General features: G+C 44.2%; 1 long non-coding RNA gene across 3 annotated transcripts in view; it reads left to right on the top strand.

The window, feature by feature from the left end:
- LOC105101257 (uncharacterized) overlaps window positions 1-20,739 on the top strand; it is a 57,035-nt gene that overhangs the window by 23,747 nt on the left and 12,549 nt on the right. The window contains exon 5 of one of the 3 annotated variants that reach the window (XR_004137265.2): window positions 11,823-11,973. The exons of the other annotated variants lie outside the window; for them this stretch is intronic. This is a non-coding gene — a long non-coding RNA (uncharacterized LOC105101257). The remainder of the gene's footprint in view (window positions 1-11,822; window positions 11,974-20,739) is intronic. 3 annotated transcript variants of the gene reach the window in all.

Here is a 20,739-nt window from a genome sequence, read left to right as displayed (position 1 = left end):
GGTTTAGTTTACTGCAGCCCTTCTCAGGATCTCTAATGTGCTAATACATTTGGTCCTCCGTAACCTGTAGATACAGAGGGCAGTGCTGTTTTACACGAGGGACTTGAGCATCTGCAGATTTGGGTATCCACTGGCGTCCTGGAACTAATCTTGTGTGAATTCCAAGGGACGACTGTATTTATATTGTGAGTTTCCCGGAGTAGGTAGTAAGTGAACAGTCTGTTTCCCGCACTTACTTGGCCAAGGCACATCCTCATGCCCGACTTCTTGCCAGTGTAGAGGCTTTCCTTCTGTGAAAGTGGAGCTCAGCTGGGGCTCAACTTTGGGGAGAAGGTTCTAAGAGCAGCAAAACTTTATCTCCTAGATTTTGGAGGGATTCCTAATTAAGGTAGCAACACCCCAGTTCGCCTCAGGCAGTCCGTTTTTCAATGTGTTGTCCCAGTATAGTTCGGATAAGACTCCTGATTTTTCCTCTCCACAGTGCCCCGTTTGAAGGGATGAATGACGTGGGCACCCTGGCCTTAGTCCACTGCAGAGCCCAGAGCCCCGCCACTTGCCCTTCTGGAGCCAAAGGGCAGCTGTTGTTAGACTTACTTCTGCTTCTGCTTATAACACAATCTGATGTCACCCTTTGACTCACAACTCGCTCTCTGACAACCTTTGATATTTGTCAGCGGGTCCCGAATTCTTTCCCCTTTATTCAGCCACCATATTCAGCCTGGCGAAATGCCTCACCTTCTCAAAAGTGGTTCTGCAAGGGAGGGCAATAGAAAATCAGAGCCCCTAAGAAATGCAGATCTTTTGTGCTGGGTGTCCCTTGGCAATGCACGCCTTCAGCCATGGCATTTCTGGGCCACCTCGGCCGTGAACTTTTGGGCTCTGTGTCTGCTGGTCTGGTGCTGAATTGTTTGTCTGTGTCCTTCTTTCTGCTCCTTCCCTTGTCTCCTTTTTACTCCTGCTACTGAAACAGCCTCCTTCCTGCTGTCAGATGCTCTGAAGGAAATGGTATTAGAAAACATCAAGAAACTGTCCTCATTTAGGGGATGAGAGAAATAAAAGGGAAAAGGCCATGCCAACAAGGCCAAGTAGCTCATGAATTTGGGAGGTCACAGAATTTATTGAGAACAACCAAAGAATGAGAAATGTGTGCTTTGTGAATCCAGCCCTGCCAGCCTCACAGCACCAAAGTGGAGAGTTCCATCACTGTCAGCATCTCCCGTGCCTGTTGCCTCTGTCAGCCTGGGTTCTTGATTCTTTTGAAGGGGCAATTCATGACCTATAAAATTGGATTTTAACTTTTGTTCATTTCTCTCTGTTTTAACATACTTTTGTGGACAAATTCATTGTCAAACTGTTAAGAATCTGGCATTCCAAAATTCTTTAGCTGGAGACAAAGTAGAAAGATGAGGATTTATTGAAGAAATGCTTTCCTTTTTATTTGATAAACTGAACAGTGAGAAGCATCTTTAATATTTGCAAAAGCCTCAAGAAAATCTCACCAGTTAGAAATACAAAAGGAAACTAGTCATCAAGTATTTGGGGTCTCTTTTTTACTCTGGGATGTTTTGAAATTTAAAACCCACGTACCTAAGTTTCATCTGGTTGTAAATGTCCCAAGCAATTGGCTTTCTTCATGTATATTTTGTTTAATGTTCTCAAAGATGTCTGGGACAGACTCTTAAACCCTTGTCTCTTTCTCAAAAAAGAAAAGAAAGAAAGAAAGAAAGAAAGAAAGAAAGAAAGAAAGAAAGAAAGAAAGAAAGAAAGAAAGAAAGAAAACAATTTTGTCTTTAAATTTAATCCTTTAAAAAATTTCTCAAGTAATGGATCTTAAAAATTAACTTCTCTTTTATAGTAACCACTTTGGCATTTTTTCCTCCTCCCCTGACCAACTGCATAGTTTTGCTTTGCCTTCTTTTGAGCATGTGGAGGAAGTATTTTTTTTTTGTCCTTAATTCTTTTGAAAGAATGGGGTTATTTGGCTTTAATACTGTCATCTAGGCTTTTCTTGTATGTGTGTGTTTATAGCAGTTTTTAATTGGCCTAAATACCATAGTTTTCAGCTCATCTGCCTGTTGTAGAGTCTTCATGACTTCCCTTGACCAAACCAAACTGAAAAAAAAAAAAAAAATCAAATCAGAGCCCACTCTCAAAAATACAACAAAACTGGCCCTCTGGTTCTCAGGCGATAACTAAGTTTACTTTCCTCCTATTTTTAAAAATATACTTATGCATATAAATATGTGTATATATTAGTATTTCATTTCAAATTTTATTTCACAAGATGCTTCAACCCTATTATGTAAATCCTGACTGCCAATTTTTAAAGAAATATTTGTACCTAGCCATTAAAATCAAAACTTGATTCCACAAGCTCCACCTTATCTTGTTGACTTTATTTTTTAAGAAAGAAGTCCATTTAATTAAAAAAAAATCTTCTTTTCTTTCTTTTCTTCCCCCCCCTCCCCAACCCTTGCTATTGTCTCTTCAGACCAGGAAGTTTATATGTAAACAGAAGCCGTAATCAGACCCCTGACCTCCTCCTGGCTTTCAACCCAGTGTTTCCACAGAAGGATTAACCCCAAATACCAACTTGCTCTCAGAGGCAAAATTGTTCCCGAGGCGGGCATCACCAAAGGGTTTTCTTCTCTGGAGGCTTTCACATTCACCCTGCAAATAAGGTCTTCTCAAAGGGAGGCTTAAAGGCGGCCACTGGAAAGCAAATTGCTGGGCAGGCTGGAGCCGAGAGGGAGGCTGAGAATTCTCGGGGCTCTCAAGAGCCTGTCCTTTGCCCGCCGAGTAGTCATCACCTTCCCGATCCAGATCTATGGGTGTGATGGGAAAGGGCCAGTTTGCTTGGTCCACTAATGCATCACTCTGTGCGTGCGTGTGCGTGCATGCATGCGAGTCAGTGTGAGTGCACAAGCCCCCATCTTTGGATTTACACACAGGATGTCCTGTGGATGGCTGGGTTCGGGGCAACTCAGGGATGTTGGCAGGGAGGGGATCATGGGGACAGGTGGGAATCAGGATTTCCTTCTGGGGAGGGGAGGGGGGCACATAAGCAACAGCCCTGCCCCTTGTCCAGAACCACAGCTGTGTGCCTACAAGGGGAAAGTTTGCAAGTCGTTCAGTTTTATTCTTCGTGGCAGGTCTCAGAATGTCCACTCAGGAGGGAACGCTTTGAACCAGGCATCAAGCTCTGGGCTGGATTCCAAGTCAGCTCTAAAAACAGTCAGAGCTCCCCTCTGGTCCCCTCCTCACTGGGCAGAATGGCTGAGAGAGTGGGTTCTCATTTCAGCGTGGCCCCCCCACCGCAGGTCAGTTCCCTGCGTTGCCTGAACAGCCCTGCCCAAAGCCAAGACGCGGACAAGGAAGGACAAGGCGCTTTTCTTAGGGCAGAACATCTCCCCACTGGGACCCCCAACAATTTCTACCCGAGAGACAAAGTATCTTTCTTTTAAAGGCTCCATGCAGCATGTCCAGAAATTTCTCCTGTTATTAAGAAGCTGTGTGGGGGTGGGGAAAGGGCCCGACAAGGCTACTTACTTAATAGCTCCTAACAGCTGTGGAAAGTTTGATGCCGCAGGAGCACCCAGACAGAAAATTAAAAACCTAATAAAGTCCTCAGTGTGGGGGCGCTGGCATCACGACAGCTTCCCTTCTCCAGACACCTAATAAAGAGACATTCCGGGACACTCACTCATAAGGGGAGTCTGCAGGGGTCACCGAGAACAGTGGAGGGCGAGCCATGGAAACATGGCAGTCACTCACGTCCCTGCAGGGAAGGTGCCTTCGCTTCTTCTCTTTTTCCCCCTCTTTGCTCTATTTTAAAAAAATGGCAGGGTGCTTAGGACCGAAAGAAAAACAAAACGAAACAACAAACAAACAAACAAAACTGACAAAAGAAGAAGGAATGGATTCCAGGAGCCCTGAATTTAGAAATCACACTGTTTCACCTTTCATGGACAGAATAAGCAGAAGGCTGCTGTCTGCCAGTTTAGGCGTTAGAGGGACGGGAGGTGAGATTGAGATTCGGTTTGGCCCCTGGAGGCAGTGGAGAAAGGAGGGTTGGAGGATTGCAGTTGATTCAGCTGGATTTTTAGCAGCACTGTCCTCAACATAGGTTTTCTCACGTGGGTTTTTCCACTGCTGTCACTTGGTCATTTGGGATCTGAGCTCCTTGGGGTCTGCTCGGTTGTGGGGTTGCTGGTTGAGACTTTGGGATTCAGGGACACTCATGTTACTCTGTCTTGGTTCTCAAGTCAGTTTGCGTGAATGTGAAGAACAAAAAAAAAAGGTCGACTCTGAACAAACAAGCCATCAGTCACTTGTGGAGATGTTCGGTAGAGGTGGTGGTACCAGCCATTTCACACAGATGATTGCACAAGTGCTGAAGGTAGAAGGGAGCAGCCCGTGGAGGAGAGGGTGAGGTCAGTCAGTCAGGGAAGACAAATAGCATATGATCTCACTTACATGTGGAACCTAAAAAAAACAAACTCCGAAACAGAACAGATTGATAGTTGCCAGAGGCAGATTAGGGGTACGGGGTTGGGGCTCGAGGGGCTGGGGAGGAGAGTGAGTGAAAAAAATAGAAAAGAGAGTGAAAAGAAAGTTGGTTCCATTTCCTAATCTGATGTCGAATTCAGTTCAAGTGTTTGAGAGCATAGCTTGGATTAGCTCACTTTCTGCCCAGTATTCTGAGACCAGCAGCCAGCTGGCTCCTCCGGGTTACCCCTCCACAGCAGTGGTTACAACCGTGTAATGTTGCACTTGCTTTAGAAGAATACAGTTTCACGTTGTGCAAATTTGTGAAATGGCTTCTGCAAGCTGGCCTGGAGATAGTCCTTGCACAGATTTCCCCAGGGCCCCTGGTGCCACAAAAAGAGAATCCGAGACAAGAAACCCGGGCCCAGCCGTCACCAGCTCTGCCGCTAACAGGCCTGGGATGCTTGAACAGACCTCTTGTCCCCCGTGGGTCTTGGTTCCTTGTTCTCCAGGATGAAAGGGTGGAAAATGACTTCTGCGGCCCCTTCCCGCTCCCACACGCCGAGATGCTGTGATGTTAGAAGGCTGGTCTCTGCGTGGGCGTTCCTGGCTCTCCTGTGTCAGAAGGAGTGTTTTCCTTCTGGTTTTCGTTCACTTGTGGCTTGGCAGAGCAGAGTGCAGCCCTTGGGTGTGATGCAGGGCAGATCAGCGGTTATGTGAGTACAATGAAATACGGGTTTTTGAACCTCTCAAGTCCAGAAACTCTTTCTTGGTCTTTTCTGTTTCTTTGTTTTGTTTTGTTTTCTTTAAAAAAAAAAAAAAGGTTTTTCTCCCATGAATATAGTCCCACATTTAAGAAAAGAGCAATGCTGCCACTGGGGTGGGCCTGGGCTGGCTTCTTGTGGGAGGATTGCTCGGAGGGAGGCCTGGGGAGTTCTGGTTTATACTGGGAGGATCGAGCTCGGTGCTTCTGAAATTTCAAAGGGCGGAAGGATCATTTGAGGGCCTTGTCAAATCCAGATTCTGATTCGGAAGATTTGGGGGTGGGGCATAGGATTCTGCATTTCCCATGGGCTCCTGGGTGATGCTGTTGATACGGCTCCACTGGCTGCCCTGTTAGTAACAAGGCTAATTCATCCCAACTCAGACCTCCCCTGGGCTCTTCCAGAGACCAGCAGAATCCACAGGATGGGGACGCTGCACCCAGACCCTCCGTATTAGGGCTCCCAGACGGATAGGGCTCCCGATGTTAAGAGATAACTTTGCTGGTTCACTCTGGGCATTGGGCTGTCACAATCTGGCTGAGACTCCGTCTATGTGTTCGTCCTCCCTTTTGCCATCTGACATGTGGTTTCCTTTCTCTGTCTCTGTTTCTGTCTCTCTGTTTCCAGCATCAGGTGAAGAAAAATTGGACAGTGGGGTGAGGAAGAATGATGCATCAATTACTTAGAAAGCTATAGTATAGAATTAAATGAGCCCCACACTCTGGCTCATTAGCAACATTTTATTACTTAGCAAGTCTAGAACTAGTGCTTCAGCTAAATAAAGAAATGTAAATCATTTAATGCACCTTTCTTAATTGAGCTGCACACCAGGGCCACCTTCCTAATGGTATTACGGCACCAATTACCTCATTAGGAGAGAAGAGTTGCTTTGATGACAGGTTTTGGAAGTTAGAATGGCAGAGGGACGTCCTTCAGGGGGACTCATTCTGAGCTGGGCTGAGCTGAGTGATGATCAGGGGCTAGAAAGGCACATGGGGACCTGGGACTGAAGGCAGGATGAGGATCCCTGTGCACTCTGCCCTCAGGCTTGGGGACAAGATCTGGTTTCACTCTTTCAGGGTTGTTTGGTGCAGAATGTAAACCCCAGTGGTGCTTGTTCTTTGGTTTGTTTAAGATCCCCTGGGGAGTCCTGTTAGGAATTTGGTTTCCAGGATCCTACCTTGAAATTCTGGCCCAGGAAGTCTGGGCTGGGCTCCAGCCAAACCATGCTGTAGTAAGAACCTGGAAAGCCCCCAGCTCGCAGATACTATTTCTTTTGTAGAAATTGTAGCAAGGGTCCCTGTGACTTCACCCAAAAGTTGAGCATATGCAGTTCCTCCATCACCACAGGCTTTCATCTTTCCAAAGAACAGACCCAATGAGCTTGGCATGAGTTTGTTTCTTTAAACACAACACAGATAATTTTCCCTCTGTCAGGCGTGGTTTGTGTGGCTGAGTCGCAGGGCAAACTGGGTTTGACAATTAGCTTGGCTGCTAACTTGCTATGTGACATTGGGCAGGTCACTGTGCCCTTGGGGCTACAGTTTCCTCAACTCAAAATGGGCCTGGTCATTGGGAACAGTGAAGTGCATGGACATGTTATTGGCCGAGAAACGTCTTTTGGCAACCATTTCCTTCTCTGTAAGGCGAGAATCTTGCACTTGGGGATGAATTTGGGGAGACTGGGTAGCAAGTGGGCTTCTCTTTCTGGCAGCTTTTCATATTTTCCTTCCCTGTAGTAACAAGAACTCCAACCTCCAGATTTTGTGTAAATATTGAGTTTATAGCAATGATTTTGGAGAGTGTTCCAGTTTCCTGGTTTGATGATTAATGTGGTTTTCTCAGTGTGTTGTGCCTCCTCCAAAGGCTTCTCTTGCTAGTCCTGCGAACTAAACAAAAGCTAAATGCTATTTCTCTTTCCTTTCTATTGTCATACGGAAGTGGGAGCAGATGCATTCTGGGTAACCCTATAGGGCAGAAAAAACATCAGTGGAGAGACACGTAGGGAAGTGAAATTGGGTTTAGAATGTGGAGTCTCCTAGTAATTAGAATGACTCTCTGATCCAAAACCTTGGCTGGCTCTACATTGCCTACCACGCCATGCACAGACTTCTCTGTGTGGATTTTAGTGTCTCATTGCCTGGCTTTAGCAGGCTTACTAATCCTATATCCACTTCCGAAGTAACTTGAAAGAAACGTGAAGCTTTAACTCACATTTGTGACAGTCGTTCTCCAATCCAGATCCTGTTCTGCATTTCCAACTGTCTGCAAAGCATCTCCAATGGGCTCTCTGGTCACTACTGCAAACTCACAGTGTCCTCATGGACACCTATCAACTTTCCTTTAACCTCGCTGCTCTTCCCATCTCGTTTCTGTTTGTGGAAGCATGATCTGGCCTTAGGGAATGAAAACTGGCTTGAAAGATCTGAAACCTCCTCATTCTAGTATCTGTTCTAGTACTAGGACCCATTGCTTTGAAATATCTAGATATTAATAGTTATAAGAAATCTTTTCCAGTTCTTATAGCCCATACCACTTCTTCTTCCTCCAGAATCAACAATGAAACCTCTCTAGATTTTATAGCTCATGGGCTTGGTTAGATCTTCCATACGGAGGAGTATGGTTTGTTAGCAGCACATGTGCAAATGGGGTTTCTTGACAGCATAAGCCAAATATAAATCCATGGTGTGTGATGCCAAAGAAGCTCACATACAGTACACTGTCATTAAGAAAAATGCAGCCTCTAGAACAAGCAGAGTTATTGTCCTGACTAACCCTGCACTGACTGAAACACACCCGGGGTGCTTCTTGACTATTGTATTGGTGTGTGTGTGTTACACACACATGTACAAGCTGTCAAAGGTGTTAACTTAAAGTCTTCTATTATTATTATGTTTCTATCAATTTCCTCCTAAATTTTTGAGAATTCTTGCTTTATTTATTTTTATTCTATATTACGTGGCATATAATGGGTCATGATAGTTGTTTTCTTTGTGTTCACTTTGTCAATATTAATCTAAATTTCACTTAAGCTTTTTGCTTTAAATTCTACTTGGATAAAAAACATTGTGATCCTGATTTCTTTATAAATTGTGCATTTGTGTGTGTGATGTATTTGCTAGTTTACCTTTTTTAATCTGATTCTTTTCTTCGTTTTAAGTATATATTTTGGGATAGCATATTGCTAGGTTTAGTTTTTCAAATAAAGGAGTTTAAGCCATTTACATTTATTGTCATAGTTACTGTGCTAGTTTTTACTTGACATAAGTCAAGCTGCTTATGCTCTAAATATTTCATCATGAATATTATTAACTAGGCTTTAATATTGGCTTACAATTTTCCCCCTTGATGTAAAATTTACAAACAATGAAATGCAGAAATCTTAAGTGTATATTTATTGAATTTTGGCAAATGTATATCAAGTATTTTTTTCACATTACTTTATCTTTTAATAATTATTGTTTGTATTTTAAAAACTTTTATAATCATGCTTTAAAGTTATTTAGATGATATATTTAAATGATTTTAGTAATCACCGTGAGTTCCATTTCATCAGAACGTCTCCATTCTTTACTTTGATTCATCTCTCAATTGGCTGGTATGTAACTTAAGGACTTTTTTCAAGAAGGATGTGAGTGATATACTTCAAGAGCCTCTGAGTAGCTGAAAACTTTCTTATAGTTCCTTCAGATATGAGTGACAACTTGGATGAGTGTAGAATTCTTGACTGGCAACCTTTTGCACTCAAAACTGTAGATATTTCTCTACTGTCATCTGATGTTTAATATTATAGGGCTGTCTGAGGCTATCTGCCTGGATAATTTAAAAACTCTTCTATTGTTCTTGAACTTGAATGTATCCGGTAGTTGAAATCTTTGAGGTAATTTGCCAGGTACTCAGATCTTTTGATCTGCAAATACAGTTTTATTCAGTTATGGCAGAGGGTGGTAGTGTTCTCCCAAATGCACATTTACCTTCTTAGTAACCTAATTCTTGATTTTCATATGGGCACGTAACTACTTGGAATAAAAACCATACTTCCCAGATGACCTTGAAGTTTAGTGTTTCTAGAAACTTCATTTCTGTAATTGGCAGCTAACTCTGATCCTTATGGTTAAATCAACTCAGGAAAGTTTTCTTCTTTTATATTTTTGGTTATTTTGTTTGTGGGATTTATTCTGTTCTCTTCTGTTTTTCCCAGGAACAGTTCTTATCTATGTTTGCTGTATTATCTGTTCTTTAAATCCAATAGTTTTTCTCTTATTATTTCAATCACTTTGTCTTTTTCCCTCCTTATTGCATGGCATTTTCGAGTTTCTCTCCTGTACCACTGATTTTGACTTTCTGCAGTGCCCATTCTACTCTTTCTTGCTTTTAATGAAAATTTAAATTAGCTACTGCTTTTTAAGTTTCCTTAACTCTCTTGTAAATTTCTGCCTCCTCTGAGCCAGCACCCTTTTCATTGTTGCCTCTGGTCCTCAAAACTTCACAGCTCAAGTGGGGAAGACAAGCAGGTTTGGTGGGGATCTCAGTCTCTCTACCACTTACTTCCTGGAGCCACTCCTGTTTCTTGGGAGGCAGAGTTGTGACCTGGCCTTCAGTGTCTTCCTTCCTCTGGTCCCATCCACACCAAGTTGAACAGGATGGCCCCAGGCTTTCCACCAAAGCCTTTCCGTACTTGTCCTGCCTCCCCACAAATCTTTTTCCCCACAAAGACTTTTTTTTTTTTAAGTCTTCTCTGGCTTATTTCAAAGGGGATCTGGTGTAGAAGAAATTAAACACTTAATTCTAACATCTTTTTACACAGGAGTCTGTAAAAGACATTCTTGAAGGTCTTTCATGCTGTGACAGCATATATTGTATGCTATAAATGTGTTAAAAAGCACCCTGGTCTTTGTCGGTAGAGGAAGAGAGATGTAAAAGAACAGGACTCAAAGTCAGAAGACTTCGGGCTGAGCCCCAACTCAGCCACTGGTAAAGCCGTGGGATCCTGGTCATACACTCTTCAGTTTACTACTCACCTGTAAAATGAGAGGGATATCTTGGATTGAACGAGATAAAGTACAGTATTGGAAAGCATTTTTAAGTTCTTAAAAGCTAAAAAACTGTACAAAATGGTGTTCTTTTTCCTTTCACCTGTCATAGGCTGGGCTCATGGTATAGAAGATATTCCATAGGTCTTTGTTGGTTAGTTACTTGGAATGCATGTCCAGAAAATGCTGAAGAATACCTAAGGAGACAAAAGGGAGGGACAGTGTAATTAAATATATTATTACTGCCTTCTTTGATATTTACACTTGTAACCTGTGGAATTATCTGCCTGGAAAGGGCCAGATTTTATTAACCATTTCCACATTTTCTCTCTGATCCCTCCTGCTAATTTTCACTATCCATCCCCCCAACACTCAAAATTTATTGTAAAAAGGTGTTCTTTTAAAGATTTTTAAAAAGCAATGTAACTATCTACAGCTGTATCACTTTTAAAGTTGTTCCTTGGTAGTTTTTGGAGGCTTCAAAATATGTTTAATTTCCAAACCTTGTTGGAAATCACCCAATAAATTCAGGCATGGAGAGCATGGTCAGAGTACAGAGTGTGCGAGGAGATCGCACTGTGAGTTGTCCAGGATCGTTTATTATCGGCAGTCCAGCAGGGGCGTAACTCCTACTGGGAGGTCTTCTGCTCAGCTTCCCCAAATGGCTCCATTTCAACATCCAGCAGTGATGCTGTATTCTCAGAATTGGATTAGCTAAGCACTGGGCAAAGTAAAACCTACTAGAATGATCCAAAGGAAAGGTTTGCGCCTACGTCAACAGCATTAGTATGAAATAGGCTTCTGTTCATTAAAAATGGTAGGATTCATCCTCTAATTGAAAAATCCCATTCTTTGAAATGCAGGTGTACTTTCATATTATGTAGTTCAATTCTGTGTAGGTCGTTTTTGAGCCCTTGCTCAGTGCCAGACCCAAGGCTGTGGTGGGTGAAGTGATGAGAATGACCTGGCCTTGGCTTTGGGAGTTCACACATTTGTTGGGAGACAGAGGCAGATATATCATCTCAGCCCAGATCAGATTGAGAAGTCAGAAATGCAAGCAAAATGCTGTTGGGTTAAAAAGGAAAATTTAGAGGTGCCTCTTGCTAGAGGAAGTATTAAAACTAGGCAGTCCTGCATTCATTTTTGACATGGATAATTATTGAATGCCAAGTTGGTTTCATGCCCTATACCATGAACACTCTGAGAGGGTCAATTTTAGATGTTTAATTATTTACAGAAGACTAAAGTTCAACAGGCAGAAAAGGGAAGGGAAGGCATTTCAGGGAGTAGGAGTTTAGTCGAGGCTTTGAGGCTACAGGGCATGCCCAAGAGACGAGAGGAGTCAGGTGTGGCTCTGACGCAGGACGTGCGTATGGGAGTTGGGAGGCAGGGGCTGAAGTGAAGGTAAGGATGGAAGATGATCAGCGTAAAATCACAGAGGGCTCTGAATGCTCAGTAAAGGAATGTAGGTTTACTTTTAAAGCACATTTTTATAGATTGGGTCACTCTAAGTTTACCAGGATTTCTCCCTTTTCAGGGTAATGGTTGGAAGTTGCACTGGCTGGGAATCAGACCACACTGAATTTGAGCTGTGTCATTCACCAGATGAATGACTATGGGCAACCTACTTAACCTTTCTGACAGTTTTCTCATCTGTGAAATGGAGGTTGTACAGATTAAGTTAAGAGGTAGGTGACGGCTCAAGACATTTGAGCACCTTTACTAAATACTGAATAAAGGTTAGCATCTGCTCTTCCCCTCCCTTCCTTTCCTCCTTCTCCCGTCCCCTTCCCAGAGGAAGGCTTTGGTGAAGAACGCATTTCAGTACATCACTGAGTCCTCAAACTTGGTTACTAAGTTTTTTCTCAACTTTATTTCAGTGGTTCTCAAACCTGAGCAGCCATCACCTGGAGGGCGTGTTAAATCGGATGGCTGGGCCCAACCCCAGTGTTTCTGAATCAGCAGTCTGGCATGGGGCCTGAGAAATTGCATTTCTAACACCTTCCCAGATGTTGCTGCTGCTGCTGACCGCACTTTGAGGACCTCAGCTTTATCCTGTTTTGCCCTGGCACAGACCCTGTTATTTGCTTACTCAATAGCCATCCTCTAGTCCCTCCTGACAGGGAACTGAGTTGTTCTGGTAGCACAGAAAGATTCTTTGATTTCAGTGTTAGGTTTCTCAGTGCCAGAAGATGATGGTGACAGGTCTAAATTAATCATGGTAAGCTCCGTTCCCTGGACCATTGATTGATCTGCATGTGGGCAAGTCCCATATAGTATCTAAAAAGATGTGAGGCTCAATCTACCGGCAACGACTCACAAGGACGAGGGCTTCTGCCCCTTGTACCTTCTTCCTGAATGTGTACATACTGCTGCAGCTACACCAGCCATCTTGGGACCAAGAGATCACAAGCACGAGGAAGAAAAGCAGTTTGGCAGGGACGTTAGGGCAGAGATACAGAAAGAACCTGGATCCCCAAAGGCATCACTGAGCTACATGCCCTGGACTGCCTACCTCAGCTGGCTCTTATGTGAGAAGAATACACTCTCATCTGGTGAAGCCACCATAATCCACTCTTTTGCTACTTGTAGCCAAACACACTCCTAACTGATACAACCTGTTCTAGTTTTGCGATGTGGGTGGCATTGGTAATAGTGATCCCATTTTATAGATGAAGACACTGAGGTTCAGAAAAAGGAAGGTGGCATAATATGTAGTAATAGAACTTAGATTCCAACTCAAGATTCCTTATTGAAAGTCCTTGGCATTTTCCCACTGACCTATAGCTCAGACATTCTGATTATCTCTTCCTATTGAGATACACACACACACACACACACACACACACACACACACACACACACACACAATTTTGTTTTCCCTTCTATTGAGGAATAAGAAATTGATAACTCCCTACTGTTCTGAGCTTGTGCCTCTGCTGTCAGCTATCTGACTTCTGATTGTCATTTACTAAATGTTTAAGTCATTAATTCCTCCCGTACTTACATATATATGTAATATATAAAATCTTTGGACTTTGATTGATCTTTTTTTGTGATGGACAACCATGCATTTGTTCAGATTTTGTTCTTTATGCATGGAAGAAACTTAAAAAACTTAAAAGACATAGTACTAAATGTTCTTTATGGAAAGAAGCAGTTCAAATTAGCTTTGTGTCCTAACTTTTAGACAAGGGCTTCAGTTACACTCCTAAATTTTGGAAGACCTTGAAGTCCTAGTCAAACAAAAATTATAGAGCAATACTAGAAATCTTCCAGAAAACGCAATTGGACTGAGACTACTGTGTAAACCAATCCAAGTCTCTGACTTTGATATATTTCCTTAGCCCACACACCCATTCATCATACTTGGGCCCTCCCAGCTCTGCTACCTCAAGCTGTCAAGCTTATTGCAAATTTATTGAGGAGACCAGTCCCTCAAGCACACTAACACATATGTCTATTCCCCCATCGCCTGGTTAGGACAATGGGCTCACATCCCTCTGAACCCCTAGGGAAGACTGAAATCCCCCTTCTGACTAGCTCTTTGATCACAGCTGGATATTTATGGAGGAACCTAAATTAACTACCATCGTGAACAATATTCCCTTTAGTATATGGAGAAATGTTATTATTCAGCTCAGCTAAATTACCTTAAAGTAGTTCATTCATTCACTTGGCAAATTTTTATTGAATGTTATACGTGCTACCATGATATCAATGCCATCCGTTTATACAGTTACTTATACACAGTGTATAAAAGCACTTTCATAGCATTAGGGGCTGGGAACTGAGTTACAGCGGAGAGTAAAACCAGTGCCTATTGCTAAAATATACTTATTGTTCATGGAAGTATTTGTTAATATAGTCATGTGAACATGTACACATATGGTTTTGTTCTTTTTATTGCTGTTATATGTAAACACGGTTATGTGTATAGGTACATATATGCTATTGCTTGCATCTTATTACTGTTTTCTGGTTGGAGCTTTTGACCCCATATCTTATCATTTTCTTAGTGTTACTATGAGTAACAATGTAAGGAATTGATTTGATGTGCTGTCTTCCCATCTATTAAAGAAGAAGGGATGTTAAGTCCCTATCTATTCTGAGCTTTCCCTGTACCTCTGCTGTCAGCCACCTGGCTTCCAACTGTCTTTATTAATTGTTTAAGCAATAATTCCACCTAGATTTACTGAGCAGAGTCCACCTAAGTTTGGCACCTTGGAGCAGGTAGAGGTGAATATGCTCAGGACTCTGGGAGAAGAGACCCATCAAACAGCAAAAGAGAAAAATGTGCACAAATCACTGAAATATAACACAGCGATCAAATGATATTATAGGAAAAGAGCAAACAGGGAACCAAAGGTGAGAAAGAGGACTTCCGGCAGGAGAATCAAAGATTTCCTGGTGGTGGTGGTTGGATAGGTGTCGGGGTGGGGAGCCTCTGCACTAGAATGCTAAGGGTCCAGCAGGACTTGAGTACTTTGAATTGGAGGCTCTGGGCAAAAATGTGGTGAAAGCTCTCTTTACTCTGTGCCTGAGAGGGCAACAAGCCTACCTATGAGAGGCAGGTAATATTTATCAACCAGGTCAGGTCCGGTTACAGCAATGGAAAGGACCACCCCGAATATCGGGATTCACCTGGAATAGCTCTCGTACCAAACGTCTCTCTTGTTTGGTAGAGAAAAGGGTCGACCATCTCCTGTGCAGAGGTTTTAGTGAAATGGTTTGCACATTTGCTGGAAAGGGTTGACCCAGGAATGGGTTCTCAGGAATGGAAAAAAGCTGGATGAGCTGTCACTTGGAGAGATGCAGGTAGATTCTTGGCTTGGGAAGCTTTTGGGGGTGCATTTATATAATACTGTTCCTTTTGCGATAGCGCAAGGGAATGAGAGGAGCAGGATGAAGATGAGGAGGAGTAATCAGGCAGCAAAATAGTACTCGAGTAGCACTTGAAACCAGCACCTTTGAGTTATCCAGTGTACAGTGTGCGCTCCCATCCCGAGTTACAAGCAGCTGAATTGAATTAAACAACAATCCCTCCTTTGCTGCAACCTGGCCTGCCAAATTCTCAGCTGGCGTGAGTTTTTATAGCTGCGTTATAAACCCCCGAAAAGCGAGGCATATAATGGAAACATTGACATAATTTGAACTCCAAGGAGCGGCTTGTGCCACTCTAATTATCCTTACGTTCCATTGGCCCATTTCTCTCCCACCACTGGCAGGACCTGCCTAACGGTCCAGGGGGCTGGAGGGCTGAAGCTGGGCTTTGCTGGGATAATGAGACAGTGTCTGCTGGTGGGAAGCCCCTTGTTCCATACATACTAGCCCCTCCCATTTCCCTTCCTTCCCTTGTTCTCCCCCTGCACCGCCTCCCCCAACCCCCCCCCCCCCCAAATAAAAGCAGAACAGTTCAGTTGGTTGTAAAAATTAATGAGTTCAGATACAGACTTGCCTTATTCCGGTCCAGCTGCGTAACCAGGGCGATTCCGACCAGCATTCTAGACGCTGACATCAGCTCCACACCCTGGTACAATGCTGCTCTGTTTGATCTCAGAAACAGATCAGGCTCCTGGGCTTTATACATCCTGCTTCCTCCCTTCGTAGACTCATTTTATTACCCACCAGGAGAACTCATCTCACTGCTCCCCCCTGGGCAGCTAATTCCAGCGGATCAGGCCCTACAGCTGACTCTTCTTTTACCAGCTGGACACTTTGATCCCCGGCACCCCCCATCCCCGCCCCCAGGCGTTGACAACTGGTGGAGGACGAGAGTGATAATGATTTCACCACCTTCTCTTTGCATGGGACTTCACGATTTTCGATGCAATTCCCCAATTTTGTCAAAGTGGCCCAGGACCACCCTGGGTGGTGGCGGTGGGACACCCATTTTAAAGATGAAGGAAGTCTGGGAGAGCCGGTGAGTGGTGCGAGCAGAAACAGATTACAGAGTCCTTGACTGCTAGTCCAGGCTCATTCCACGGACTCAAGGTGCTCACCCCTTGGGGCAGGCTCCAGACAAGGTAGGTTTAGTTTGTGTTGGTGAGCGGAGCTGGAAGAAAGCACTGTGGACCCACTTTTTGTCCGGCTAAAAGAGAGACACAGTGAGAGAGGCAGTGACAAATCCACCGTAGCCTTTTCAAAAGTGTATCATTAATTTGTCGCAGCCCTCCCCTTCTGGAGAATGCTGCTTCCTCATCTGCTGGCCCAAGAAGATTTATTTCCCAGGAGAACTAGACAGACCTTTTGCTTATAGTGGTTCCAGAAGCATCAACCCCAAAGATGTGTTGTAAGCAGTTTAGGAGATTCCAGGAGAAGATGCTACAACAATGACAAACCTCTTTAGAAATAAGACATAGGGGTATAAACCTTATTACAGGAAAAGCTGCATTCCGGAGCTTGGGTAAGTGCTTTAGCAAGGATAAATTGAGCAGAGAAGAGGAGCACAGAGGTCCGTATCAGTTTCCTGGGGACACCATCAAAAAAGTACGACCGACTGAATGGCTTAAACAGCAGACATGGTTCTCTCCCAGTTCTAGACGCGAGATGGTTGAAATCCGGATGTCAGCAGGGCCGTGCTCCCTCTGAGACTCTGGGTAGTATCCTTCCCTGACTCCTCCTAGTTCCCGTTGGTGGCTGGCAATCCTTGGCTTGCCTTGCAACACCCCCGTCTCTGTCACATCTGGCATTGTCCCTGTCTTCACATGGCATTTTCGTCTTCTTATAAGGACACAGGTTTTGGATTAGGGTCAACCTTAAGTTAAGATGAGATTGTAAAAGATTGCAGGCAGAGGCTGGGTCCTAATCCAATGACTAATGACTGTCCATCTAAGAAGAGAGCCTTGAGTTGATAACATCTGCAAAGATCCTACTTCTAAATAAGGTCAAGTTCACAGGGACCAGGAGCTAGGAAATGAGGAGAGAGATGGCAGTCTTGCAGAGATGCTCTGGGAGCGTCACTTGGGGCTCCAGACTCCCCTCCATGGCTCTTCTCACTTGGCCACAAGAATGAGCGTCAGACAGCTTATCCAACCTGACAAGGACCCCATCTGGGAACCTGAGCTGGTTTGCAGGTTCCACAGCCTACATTCATTCCATTGTATCCTGTCTCATGTGGACTTAACTTTTGAAGGGTGCTGGGATCCTGGACCAATGAAGCCACTTCCCTGAAGCCTCCCAGGGCTCCTCAGCTGACCCGGAAGCACAGCTTCGAGGTCCCCACTCTGGGTCTCGTGCTCTGCCCTCTGGTTATGCCTCCACTTTATCATATAGCCTGGCTCCCTTTAAAGTTGCTTCAACTTGTATTTATCGTCATCTTCCATTGTTTCTGTTTTCCTGTGTCCCTTTAATTTGTAGAGGACATAAACTCAGCATGTTTAGTTTTTGAAATAGATTTGCTGTGCGGTCTCATGGTTCTCCAGTGGCTTAAAATGTATAGTTTTGTGAATCTCTTTGTGCCAGTCTCAGTGTTCCCTGTGGGAAGCAGCAGGACACCAGGGAGGTCGTTGATTCAACTTTAGGGGTTATAACGCATTCCCGGGACCATACAGATGATATTCTGTCTCATTGTCCCTGAAGCTACTGAAATATGCCAGAAATGACCGTGTTTCAGCATCTAAGTGCCATGTTTCAGATTGCCTCTTATCCCCAGAAATGACTTCCATGAACAGCCATCAGTAAGCCACCGTAATGGTGCTGAAATGGGAACAGCATGGTCATTCCATCACTAAAGCCCCTCCCACTCTGAGACTGGACGCACACTGCTGTTTTCTGCCAGGGCTCTGATTTACGAGATGCTATATGAGTTCTGTGTTTAATATATGTGGCTGGCTGCCCTCGGTGCACACGACTTGCTGGAATTCTTTTTCACATGATTAGATGGATCACATTTATGTTATATATTTACTGTTTGGGTACACAGGAAATCCCAGCCTTGTACGGTATCAGTTAACTAACATACATGCATATTGGAACGTGTCCCTACTCTCCACAGTTCCGTAGTAACGCTAAATGAGGACACGGGTCTGATCTGCATGAGTTTCAGTGAATAAGGTTCCAGCACAAAGCACAACTAGCTGTAGCTACTTCTAAGTAAAATTTGGATATAGAATGTGACTACAGCAGTTCTCATTTCTTAAACAGATAATGAGTGCCCACTGGGTCCAAAGTGCCAGGCTTGTCTGTGTACTGAAATACAACTGATAAACAGCCTCCACGCTGGAGCAAAACGGTGAAAGAGGTCAGATGACGAGCGGAAATGACTGAAGACAAAGACAGCTGCAAGGCATGAGATGAAGTGCGGGAACTCAGAGGGGCGTGGTCATTTTTTTTTTCTGGGTGCCGGAGAATCAGAGAAGTTAACACGTATGGAGGAGTTAACATTTGAATTGAGCCTTAAGAGAGGAGGGGATTTGGGAAGCACAGAGAAGGGAAATGGGAGGTGGACGTTCCAGGCTGAGCCAACAAGACGAGCAAAAGCACAGGGGAGAGAAATCCTGAATCCCAGAGCTGGGAACTTACAAATGATGCTCTCTGGATAACACTGTCCAAGGAACAAATCTCTGCTTCTAGAGCCTTCACACCAAAGGTGGGTGGTGATAACCAGGCACGTGTTAGGGAATCTCATGCTGCTGTCACCACCATGGATTTGTTTGATGCCCAGAACGAACTTGGAAAGGACAGAACCTGGGTGTCCCCATTTCACAGATGAGGAAACAGAGTCAAAAAGCAAAGTCTTCACAACTAGCAAGTAACTGAACAAGGAGAAGAAGGCAAGTTTTCAGAGATACAGTGCCCTCCTTTCTCTACTGGCCGCACTGAGGGGTCGATGCCCTGGACTGTTGTATGTGGTCTCTGCTAAGCTGTCCAGCTTTACACAATTCTGTTCATAAAAACATACTAGGTACTATATACTAATAATACTAATGCTATAGCTAATCCCTCCCTCAGGAAACACTCCTTGAGGGAAAACATCAGAAAATCACCCTCCACATCTAATGGCTTTGAGTTGCATTGCTTACTTATTTCTTCTATACTTGTACTTTGAAAATTAATATCAATTGGACTTTATGAAACTGTTCCCCACAGAATATTTTCAATTGTTTAAAAAAATAATAATCACACCCCCACTGACGGAGGCTTTCACTGTGGCGCCAAGCTGTTGTCCATTTTGGGTGGATTTTTCTTTTGTTTAGCCGGTAATTGCTGCAGGGCTGCTGTCCTGGGCTCCTCTTGGCCAGGGCGGATGTGTCCCCTAAAGCAAATTGCCTCTAGTCCATGTCTGAACTCTTCCGTCCTCTCAAGTTTACCTCAAGCATCACAAAGAAGCCTCTCCATCAGTCACTTTCCAACAGATCAGCGCGGATTTAATCCCAATCAGAGGATCTGAGAGCCAGCAAGATGGGGCTGTCAGGAGGCCCACTCTGGCTGGTCTGAAGCCTCTGACTGAGTCAACACAATCTGAAAGGGCTGGGGAGCTTGAAAGTAAAGCTGTAAATGATCCCATCTGTGATTCGTGGCTCTCAATTCCTCTGGGGGAGACCCAAGGGGGGAGGCACCAGAAGAGAAGTTCTCTTTGCTTTGAACAAAATCTCGTTACCCTTCTAGCATCTTCCTTGTTTGGGGTATTTTCCAAGTGAAAGTTCATGAGGGAGACACGAAAGCACGTTTTGCTAATATCCATCAAAGAGAGGGGCTTGGTTTCAAAGCACAGAAGAAATACAATAGTGCTGAAGCAAACTGCATGAAAAAGATCTTAATGGCCCCAAGGATCGAGAAGGAAACAGGGACTGGTGACTTAAAAAAATTTTTTTAAGCCTATCTTTATTTGGGACAAAATAAGTGAGTCCCAGGAAAAAGAGTATCTCCTGGGCTTTCTCTTATTTACATAGGGCAGCATGAACTAAACATTCTGGAATGTTTGTAAATGTTTGGGTTTCCTTTTCCATATTTTCTCCTGTTGGCACCAAACCTGAAGGGCTCAGAATTTCTCAAACACGGTTCTTACCCACAGTGATGACTATTATTAACATGTATTGATCTAGAGGATATACAGAAACAGGATTAAGTGCAGATCCGGAGCCCAGGGATTAGGTCTGGCTGGAGAGTAGAATGTAAACAGGGGATGTCTGAGCGTTGGGGAGCAGGGGGGGGCTCATTAGAGGTCTGGGCTGGGGAACACGGTGGCTTTGTGTCTGTCCTTAAGCCAGGGAGTGGGTCTGCATGCTGGTGAGCATTAGCCGGGCTCCCTGGCTTGGTCATTGGTCCAAGGGCCAGAATGGCGCTTCCTAGGGCTCTCCAGGGGGTGTTGGGCAGGTTCCAGGAAGACATGCCCTTCTGCAAGGAGCACTCAGGCCCGGGAGAGGATAGCTTTCTCGTCTGTCGAGCTTTTTGCTGAGGAAATCCCAGCTGGTCTCAGGCACCATCCTTTTGGGAGCGGGTCGCCTCCATTT

This window comes from Camelus dromedarius, chromosome 2, assembly GCF_036321535.1.
Source record: "Camelus dromedarius isolate mCamDro1 chromosome 2, mCamDro1.pat, whole genome shotgun sequence".
In the NCBI taxonomy this organism is placed as follows: Eukaryota; Metazoa; Chordata; class Mammalia; order Artiodactyla; family Camelidae; genus Camelus; species Camelus dromedarius.
This window is presented reverse-complemented; position numbering and strand designations above follow the sequence as displayed.